Raw genomic sequence first — 11,887 nt, forward strand, 5'->3', positions numbered from 1 at the left:
ATTTATAAAGCATAACGCATAAAACACTTGAATGTGGTTTCTTGTTTCATTTCTCGTGACATAACTTTACACATTAGAATGTCTAGAGCAAGGGGTGGTGGGCGGAGCGTCAACCCTTTTGAGTCGAAGGCCATATTGCACAATAGAGTCGTCACATCACAAGAGGAACCCACATTGGTAATAAAAAACAACAAAGCTGGTAGTGGCACGGATAGCACAAAACATAGCAGCCAATAGCAGAAACCCCAATTGAAATTTTTTATTTCAAATCTTGGGTGATCTGATGTTGATACATATCCAGGTTGAAATTTCAAAGTGAGATAGTACACGAAATCTAATTGTTTAAAATATCCTTTTATTCATTTTCACAATTTCAATAAAGAATATTAATAAGCTTTTATATATTTTATTCCTATTTGATTAGTAAATCACTGCGCGATAAACAGTTTTCCCATTAAATTAATTCTCGATGTTGACTATTATTGTCCCTCAATTAAAATTGATGACGATCCTTAACTTTAATCAAACAATTTAGTTTTCAACCTTTGTTCGGGTATGTATAAATGGAGTCGTCTAATGAAAGAAGGAATTGTCTGGACGGTCAAAAGTGGCTGGAATTTGGGCAAAAAATTTTCAAAAAATCTTGTAGAGGCAGAGTCTTAATCGTGTTTTTGATGTGGAAATGAATTCAGCACCATCAAAAAAATCTAGAACACCTAAAATTTTAAAGTTTAACAACTATAAATTAGGTTTACAAAAATCCTTGCCAGATTTTCTGTAAATGTACCAGGAATTGCCATAACTTTCTGAACAACTCCTTCGCCTCATTAAACTACGCGTGTACAAACCATCGTAATATTGGTGCTCCATGAAATTAGCTCTCCCATTAGACAAGTTGAGCATTCCAGCTCTGGAAGTAATCGAGGTGTACTTTTCAAGATGATTATTTCGAGTGGTGTCAACTCGCCAGAAAGCGATCAAACAACAAATTGCGAGATAATGATGAGGTGGTCACTTCAATTTTTGTTGAAACTGCTTTTGCAAGAAAGGTCGAGCGTGCAACTTGTTCCGATTTGGAAGGATAAGATAGCAATAGCTCACAAAAGATAATGATAATTTAATTTCAAGTTGCAATAGGTAGGTAGGCAGTAAACAAATGATTTTGTGCTTCTCTTCATCATTTTCTCCACGTCTTATCCCTTTTGTTCTTCGTAGAAAGGAAATAAAAACAGAAGAAGAAGTTGAGCCTCGCACACATCACATGTGATTCCCTAATCATTATTGTTTGTACATTTAGATATTAATAGCTTGTTTTATTAAGTCTAAAGATTTATTTTACAGTACAATATGATGTGTAACATTGTAATTAGTCATAAAATTGAAATTTTGCTTAAATAGATTAATTTTTTTTTTTAATTTTAAAATTTTAAAATTAAATAACTATACCATATATTTAAATAATATCGATTTAACTATACTATATATTTAAATAATATCGATTTATAAAAAAATAGTTGGTTAAGAAATTAAATTCCTATAAACTCATGTTAAATCAATATTTAGAATCCAACAAAATGCATATACATTAAAAAAAAAAAAAAACAAATAACAACCATGGCCGTTATGATCCTGACGGGCTTGGAAGAGGGGTTTCCACAATGCTGGCGTGGGAAAGAAGGGGTAGAAAATTAAGGCGAAAAATATTCCGTTAGTGGGAACAGTATACCTTGGAGGGTCAGTTCGCTCAGGCATCTTTGACGTATTTGAAACTAACGCATTGATATATCTGAAAGTGACATACTTCTAAAAAAATTGCTTGATATATCTGAAAAATGTTACTACTTGCTGAGGGTCAGTTCGCTCAGGTATCTTTGATATATCTGAAACAAACGCATTGATATATCAGGCATAACGATTGTTTTATATTATTATTTTGTAAATAAATGTTTTTGGCATTAATTATATTATTAATGTTTCACTAAATTTTAGTAATGTAATTAATTTAAAAAACATTTATTTATAATATAAATTTTAAATCTAATATTATTATTTTCTCTTAAAATCATTAAAAAATCAATAAATCTATCATGTCCAGATATTTTTTTTTAAAAGATAGTTAAAATTATGGGTTCAATAAGCAAGATGTTGAGAGCTAAGAGCACCTGAATGGAACTAAAATGAAAACCAACCTGCTGAATCCACACTCTATAATGTTGGCCACAAATGTGAAAAATGTAAGAAAAACAATAATATGAGTTCCCTGATGCCTATAATTTTTTTGAACCTTCCCAACTTAGTTTCATAAATATTTAACGATATGGAATATAAAATAAAATTTACTTTGTCTTCGTTGAGCTTACCGTGTTAAATAAATAAATAAGGATATAATTAACAGGGATAGTATTAACAGCTGAATTTAATTTGATCATAAATTTTGAATTCTGAACCTATTGTGATCTATCAATTATTTGATGTGGTTCCTGAAATATATTTTTAAAGTACATGGCATAACAGAGTTTAGCTTAAAAAATCATAAAATATACTTAAACTGATACCTACAAATAACTGTTTCATGTGGAATTCAAATTCATCATTGTCCATTCATCAATGTATTTTCTATCTGATTTCATACTCAATACTTTAACTAATGGCTACAAATAACTATTCCATTTTGAATTCATCTTTTTGGACTGAAGGATGGTTTTCGTATTAGTGAGTGTGAATGATCTCAATACTTTAACTAATTGCTACAAATAACTATTCCATTTTGAATTCATCTTTTTGGACTGAAGGATGGTTTTCGTATTAGTGAGTGTGAATGATCCCACAACCCTTGTAATGCACTACTTTAACTAATTGCTACAAATAATTATTCCATTTTGAATTCATTTTTTGGACTGAAGGATGGTTTTCTTATTAGTGAATGTGAATGATCCCACAACCCGTTGTAATGCAATGCATTGGGCTGAGTATTATGTAATGTCTGAAAGATATTTTATTGTGCTAAAAATGGTATAGATTTGAATAGATATATTTTTTCCCATAAGCATGAGTACTTGTGAAAGAAAATATATATAAAGTTATTTATTTTTATTTTTTTTATAAATGTGAAAGTTATTTATTTTTATATTTACAAAGCTATTATTAAAAGATTTGATTGTCTTAGACCTACCAAGTTTGTTACCATTACTCTTAGTCTAAAAATAAATAGTCCAAGAAATACATAAGCTAACCTACCATAACACTAAGGGCATGCTATGTCAAAATATTGAAAAAATGAACACCACCAAAACACATACTCAATTATCAGAGTTGATAGAAGTTCGGTTGTCTAGACCTGTCCCAGGTGGAGGAGGGGTGAAGCAAGCATCTAAGATGTTGGTCAAGATGAGTCAGTCAAGCCTCCAACTGCTCCAGCTTCCAACTTGTCCAAAATGCGCATATGCATGTGGTAGACCATCACCACTAGCTTGAAAATGACACTGGAAATATTGAAGTTTAGGCCAAAGCTCCCATGACTAGCTCAATCTCTTCTTAGCAAATTTTATCATAGTCTTCTAGCTGCATTTTCACGTACAAGTGTGCTTATCATTTCTATAAAAAAATGATACTTCAATTCACAAAAACAAAATAAAAATAGAGATACAAAATTATAATTCAATTAAATTTAATAATTTTTAATATAGTTTTATATATTTATATATTCAAATCTATAATTTTAGAGTTCATCCAACATTCTTAATAAAGTGTTTTTTAATATATTTTATTGTGAAAAGGTTACTTAATAAATGTAACCATAGATGACAATTGGTGTAACCTATAATTTTCGCAAATTTTTAAACAAACTAGCCAAACTGTATAAATTTTAGATATCTATGACCTTTCATACATTTTTAATGAAAAATTATACGAATTAATATAACCTATGATTTTAACCAATTTTTAAACAAAGTAACGAAAATATATAAATTTTAGATATCTATGACTTTTGTTAAATTTTTAATGAAAATTTATATTCTGTAACTTCAAATTTGAAAACTTTCCCTTTATCTTTAACATTATTTTTTATAATTTCTATTTTAATATTTAAATTTAAATTATTTAAATAATATATTAAATTATAAATAATGAAATTTAATATATTATAATAATATAACAAAATAATAATTTATTTTAAAAATATCAAATTTGTAATAAATAAATTAATATTATAACTTACTTATATATAAACGAATTAATTACAATGGTATATTATTTTTGATAAATTTTAATTGAAGTAAAATAAAACTAACAATTACTTAATATTAAATTAAAGTTCAAACTGCTTTTCCTCTTAAAAACATCGTTCAAAAATATGTGTATATAAATCACAACCTTGATGGGTATCAACAACATTTATAATATAATAATTTCGTTCATTCGAAAATGAAATTATGTGTCTAAATTCTTTTTTATTTGTGTAAAAGGATGTAATGAAATTATGTGTATTATTTTTTTTCATCGGACTAAAAAGATGTTCAATTAAATAAAAGTGGATCGGACTAAAAAGATGTTAAATTAAATAAAAGTGGATTTGAAGGAAATAGATGAAGTTGAGCCTCGCCCACACCAATCGTAACATGTGATTCCTTAATCATTTTTGTATTGCAATTTGGGTATCTTGTTTTATTTTATTACAAAGAAACAAACGCACATGCATGTATATAGAAACGGATAACGAGCGTGACCATTATGATCCTGACGGGCTTAGAAGAGGGGTTTCCACAATGCTGGCGTGGGAAAGAAGGGGTAGAAAATCGCAACATATGATTTCTTAATAAGCTTTGTCTTGCAATTTGGGTATCTTGTTTTATTTTATTACAAACAAACAAACGGACATGCATGTATATAGAAACGCATAACGATCATGACCATTATGATCCTCACGGGCTTACGATCATGACCATTATGATCCCGACGGGCTTAGAAGAGGGGTTTCCACAATGCTTGCGTGGGAAAGAAGGGGTTTAAAATTAAGCTGAAAAATACTGTCAGTTGGAATACTATATTTTTGGAGGAAAAAAATTATTACGGTATTTTTCGTTAGTAGAGAAGTTTATTCTACAGTCCAGTATAAAACGATGTGTAAGTTTGTCTATTAGTATCTGTTTAAAATAAAAATAAAAAATAAAAATTATGTTCTAAAAAGAAAAATAATGTCAATTATAATTAAAAAAAATATGTTGTAAAGTAAATAGAAGTAAAAAATAAGTATGAACTAGATGTTTAAATCTTATACTTTTCGAAAATATTTCAACAATAGATCTAAATAAACTATTTGAGGATCTATGTTAACTAATGTCAACATCAACTTCATATATATCTTAAAAAAAAAAATTATAGTTAAATTTTTATTTGATCTTATATGTACTCTATTTAGCATTCAAAATTACAATTTAAATAATGAAAATAAAATATTGTATTTTGCACTAGAAAAAAGTTCGCACTTGGAAAAAATTGATCGATTCCGCCCATGTTAAATCATACTTAAAATAAATCTATAATAATATGTTAATTTGACCCTCTCCACCCATCTTAAATCCATATTTAAAATGGATCTATAATAATATATGTAAAATAGATCTGAAATTGAGCAACAATGTGTATATGAAAGTAACAATTTAGAGTAATTTTTTCATATGATTATTTTCCTCTCTTACATGAAACTGGTGCTGCTGCCTAGACGTGGAAACCCGTTCCAATGGTTTTTGGAAGCTTTGGAACTGTATGAGAAAGTTCCTTTTTCTGTGGGAGCTGGGATGGGAGCTTTCTACCCACAAAACATGAGGCTTTGTTGAAAGACATGGGTTGGGGAATACAAAGCATGTAGACAAATATGTTGAACTCCCCACAAAACATGAGGCTTTGTTGAAAGACATGCTTAACATCCATATCCTTAATTAAGAAACTGGAGTAATATCTTGATGGGTTAAGGATGCGTGTGACACCTCAATGTAAGGGCAATATCTGGGATGTCATGTTGATTAGTATTTATTTTTTTTGTTTATGTATATGTATCCCAGAAGATTTTGTGCATATTTTATGTGGTAGGCAATGCTTAACCATTAGAGTCGCTCTACTTTTTCTCATAAGAATAACTAGAGAAACATAGGTAAAAGTGTTCCTTTGTATTTTTAAGGCGAATTGTTTCAAATACTAGTCACGTGTCACAGAACTGATAATGAACTTGACATTTTAATATTTTATATATATAAGAGGTAGAGACCGGGAAGACTCAGGAAGAGAGACACCCACAAAATATATTTATATATAAGAGAGAGTATATATTTAAATTGATTTTAATATTTTAATATTAGATTTAATATTAATTTTGATTATTATATAATTATATATTTTTAATTTTTTTATTATTTAATATTATCATTCTCGATTAGCCATTTTCTGTAAATTTTGGGGAAACCTCTAACCATACCAGACACCCATACCCAAGTTTCCAATATTCCCACGTTCCAAAAACTCATGCAACATAATTATTTTCTTTTAAAATCATTGCGAATCAATAACCTTATTATGTCATCATGAGTACTTGATAGAAAATTGTAGAAATAGTTAAGGTTTAGCGTTCAATAAACACGACTCTGAAAGCTAAGAGCACCTGAATGGAAATAAAATGGAAACCAACACACTGAATCCACACTCTAGTATGAGTTCCCTCATGCCTATTATTTTTGAGAACCTTCCCAATCTTACATTGACATCTCTTTAACGGTACGGAATATAAAATATAATTTACTTTGTCTTTGTTTAGATTACAGTGCTAAATAAGGATAGTATAATAAAATTTACTTTGTCTTTGTTTAGCTTAAAGTGTTAAATAAGGATAGTATTAGCAGCCGAAATTATTTTCAAAATACTCTGAATTTAACAAAAGGATCATAAAAATACTTAAACTGGTACTTATAAATCAACAATTATTTTGAATATAAATTCATTATTTTCCACTAGGTGATAGAAATAATGTAAAATCTGAAAAATTTTAGAGATTCAAGGGTTAAATCTCCCGTTTATTAATAGTCACATGTAAGGAGGGAGGGGAACTACTAGAGGAGGAATTAAAAAAACGATCCATTTTCCATTTATTAATAGATTACTAATTGGTACAAGTAACTGTTCTATTTTGAATTTGAATTCATCTTTTTGAACAGAAGGATGGATTTCTTACTAATGACTGTGAATGATCCATCAGCCCCATCAGCCCCATTTAATGCAATGCATTGGGCTGAATATTATGCAAAGTTTTGAAGGATCATTTGTTATCCTAAAAGCTGTAGAGACTTGAATCAACATTTTCATAATTATCATATCTCTGTTTTTCTTGAAGTTTTAGTTACTGTGAAAATAAATAACGCAAATATTTCAAAGATTTTAGAACGTTTTCGATAAATGTGTGTATATCAATTACATTAGGAACACTATGAAAATTGAAGTTACATTCATCAGTCGCAAAAGTTCACATCTACATTCAACTTTATAAAACGTTCACAGAAATTCTCACTCCAATGTCTGAGAATAGAAACCAAAACATACATGAACGTGTCAAATTACCACCAATTTATGAACCAGGATCAAAGCTTGACGTTATTTATTTATAAAGCATAACGCATAAAACACTTGAATGTGGTTTCTCGTTTCATTTCTTGTGACATAACTTTACACATTAGAATGTCTAGAGCAAGGGGTGGTGGGCGAAGCGTCAACCCTTTTGAGTCGAAGGCCATATTGCACAATAGAGTCGTCACATCACAAGAGGAACCCACATTGGTAATAAAAAACAACAAAGCTGGTAGTGACACGGATAGCACAAAACATAGCAGCCAATAGCAGAAAGCCCGATTGGAATTTTTTATTTCAAATCTTGGGTGATTTGATGTTGATACATATCCAGGTTGAAATTTCAAAGTGAGATAGTATACGAAATCTAATTGTTTAAAATATCCGTTTATTCATTTTCACAATTTCAATAAAGAATATTAATAAGCTTTTATATATTTTATTCCTATTTGATTTGTAAATCACTGCGCGATAAACAGTTTTCCCATTAAATTCATTCTCGATGTTGACTATTATTGTCCCTCAATTAAAATTGATGGCGATCCTTAACTTTAATCAAACAATTTAGTTTTCAACCTTTGTTCTGTGTACGAATGGAGTCCTCTAATGAGGCGGAGGAATTGTCTGGACGGCCAAAAGTGGTTGGAATTTGGATAAAAAAATTTCAAAAAATCTTGTAAAGACAGTGTTTTATTCGTATTTTTAATGTGGTAATAGATTCAGCACCATCAAAAAATCTAGAACACCTAAAATTTTAAAGTTTAACAACTATAATTGAGTTTACAATTTTCTCTAAATATAACAGGAATTGCCATAACTTTCTAGACAACTCCTCCACCTCATTAAACTACACCTGTACAAACCATCGTAATATTGGTGCTCCATGAAATTAGCTCTCCCATTAGCTCTCCCATTAGACAAGTTGGGCATTGCAGCTCTGGAAGTAATCGAGGTGTACTTTTCAAGATGATTATTTCGAGTGGTGTCATCTCGCCAGAAAGCGATCAAACAACAAATTGCGAGATAATGATGAGGTGGTCACTTCAATTTTTGTTGAAACTGCTTTTGCAAGAAAAGTCGAGCGTGCAACTTGTTCCGATTTGGAAGGATAAGATATCAATAGCTCATAAAAGATAATGATAATTTAATTTAAACTTGCAATAGCTAGGTAGGCAGTAAACAAATGATTTTGTGCTTCTCTTCATCATTCTCTCCACGTCTTATCCCTTTTGTTCTTCGTAGAAAGGAAATAGAAACAGAAGAACAAGTTGAACCCTCGCACACACCACATGTGATTCCTTAATCATTTTTGTTTTGTAAATTTAGATGTTGATAGCTTGTTTTATTAAGCCCAGAGATATATTTTGCAATATCGATATAAAAAATATCGATATAAAAAATAATAAGTTGAGAAATTAAATTCCTTTAAACTTATGTTAAATCAATATTTAAAATAAATCTGTTATATGACAGACAAAATGCATATATATAAAAAAATAACAACCATGGCCGTTATGATCCTGACGGGCTTGGAAGAGGGGGTTCCACAATGCTGGCGTGGGAAAGAAGGGGTAGAAAATTAAGGCGAAAAAGATTCCGTAATTAAGGCGAAAAAGATTCCGTCAGTGGGGACAGTATACCTTGGAGGGTCGGTTCGCTCAGGCATCTTTGATATATTTGAAACTAACGCATTGATATATCTGAAAGTGACATATCTCTAAAAAATTTGCTTGATATATCTGGAAAAAGTTACTACTTGCTGAGGGTCAGTTCGCTCAGGTATCTTTGATATATCTGAAACTAACGCATTGATATAGCAGGCATAACGATTTTTTTATATTATTATTTTCTAAATAAATATTTTTGGGATTAATTATATTATTAATGTTTGACTAAATTTTAATAATGTAATTAATTTAAAAGACATTTATCATAATATAAATTTTAAATCTAATATTATTATTTTCTCTTAAAATCATTAAAAAATCAGTAAATATATTATGTCCAGATAAAAAATTTTAAAGATAGTTAAAATTATGGGTTCAATAAACAAGACGTTGAGAGCTAAGAGCACCTGAATGGAACTAAAATGAAAACCAACCTACTGAATCCACACTCTATAATGTTGGCCACAAATGGGAAAAATCTAAGAAAAACAATAGTATGAGTTCCCTGATGCCTTTCATTTTTTTGAACCTTCCCAATCTTAGTTTCATAAATATTTAACGATATGAAATATTAAATTAAATTTATTTTGTCTTCGTTGAGCTTACCGTGTTAAATAAATAAGGATATAATTAACAGGGATAGTATTAACAGCTGAATTTAATTTGATCATAAATTTTGAATTCTGAACCTATTGTGATCTGACCGAAAATGATGAAGTCAATTATTTGATGTGGTTCGTGAAATATATTTTTAAACTATGGCATAACATAGTTTAGCTTAAAAAATCATAAAATATACTTAAACTGATACCCACAAATAACTGTTTCCTTTTGAATTCAAATTCATCATTCTCCATTCATCAATGTATTTTCTATCTGACTTCATACTCAATACTTTAACTAATTGTTATAAATAACTATTCCATTTTGAATTCATCTTTTTGGACTGAAGGATGGTTTTCTTATTAGTGAGTGTGAATGATCCAACAACCAGCTGTAATACAATGCATTGCGCTGAGTATTATGCAATGCCTTAAGGATATTTTTTCGTGCTAAAAATTGTAGAGATTTGAATAGATATATTTTTTTTTCATAAGTATGAATATTTGTGAAAGAAAAATTTATAAAGTTATTGTTTTTTTTGTTTTTTTGGTAAAGGGGAAAGTGCAAAAAAAATATTTACAAAGTTATTGTTAAAAGGTTTGATTGTCTTACCCCTACCAAGTTTGTTACCATTACTCTCTGTCTAAAAATAAATAGTCCCAAAATGACATAAGCTAACCTACCATAACACTAAGGGCATGCTATGTCAAAACACTGAAAAAATGAACACAACACCAAAACACATACTCAATCATTAGAGTTGATAGAATTTTGGTTGTCTAGACCTGTCCCAGGTGGAGGAGGAATGAAGCAAGCATCTAAGATGTTGGTCCAGATGAGTCAATCAAGCCTCCAACTGCTCCAGCTTCCAACTTGTCGAGAATGTGCATATGCCTGTGGTAGACTATCACCACTAGCTCGAAGATGACGCTGGAAATATTGAAGTTTATGCCAAAGCTCCCATGACTGCCTCATTCTCTTCCTGTGAAATTTTATCATAGTCTTCTAGCTGCATTTTCACATATGGATGTGCTTATCATTTCTGTAAAAAAATCATACTTCAATTCACAAAAACAAAATAAAAATAGAGATACAAATTATAATTCAATTAAATTTAATAATTTTAATATAATTTTATATATTTATCTATTCAAACCTATAATTTTAGGGTTCATCCAACATTCTTAATAAAATGTTTTTTGGTTAATATATTTCATTGTGAAAAGGTTACTTAATAAATGTAACAATAGATAAAAATTGGTGTAACCTATAATTTTCGCAATTTTTTAAACAAACTAACCACTCTATAAATTTTAGATATCTATAACTTTCCATACATTTTTAATAAAAAAATTATATAAATTAGTATAACATATGATTTTAACAAATTTTTAAACAAAGTAACAAAAATATATAAATTTTAGATATCTATGACTTTTGTTAAATTTTTAATGAAAATTTATATTTTGTAACTTCAAATTTGAAAACTTTCCTTTTATCTTTAATATTACTTTTTATAATTTCTATTTTAATATTTAAATTTAAATTATTTAAATAATATATTAAATTATAAATAATAAAATTTAATATATTATAATAATATAATAAAATAATAATTTAGTTAATGAATATCAAATTTGTAATAAATAAATTAATATTAAAACTTACTTATATATAAACGAATTAATTTCAATGGTATATTATTTTTTATAAATTTTAATTGAAGTAAAATAAAACTAACCATTACTTAATATTAAATTAAAGTTCAAACTGCTTTTCCTTTTCAAAGACATCGTTCAAAAATATGTGTATATAAGTCACAACCTTGATGGGTATCAACAACATTTATAATAATTTCGTTCATTTGAAAATGAAATTACGTGTCTAAATTCCTTTTTATTGGAGTAAAAGGATGTAATGAAATTATGTGTAGTATTTCTTTTCATCGGAGTAAAAAGATGTTCAATTAAATAAAAGTTAAAAAAGATGTTCAAATTAAATAAAAG

The sequence above is a fragment of the Pinus tabuliformis genome, chromosome 2_2 (assembly GCF_031772625.1).
Source record: "Pinus tabuliformis cultivar Carrire ecotype Pingquan chromosome 2_2, CPIR1, whole genome shotgun sequence".
NCBI lineage: Eukaryota > Viridiplantae > Streptophyta > Pinopsida > Pinales > Pinaceae > Pinus > Pinus tabuliformis.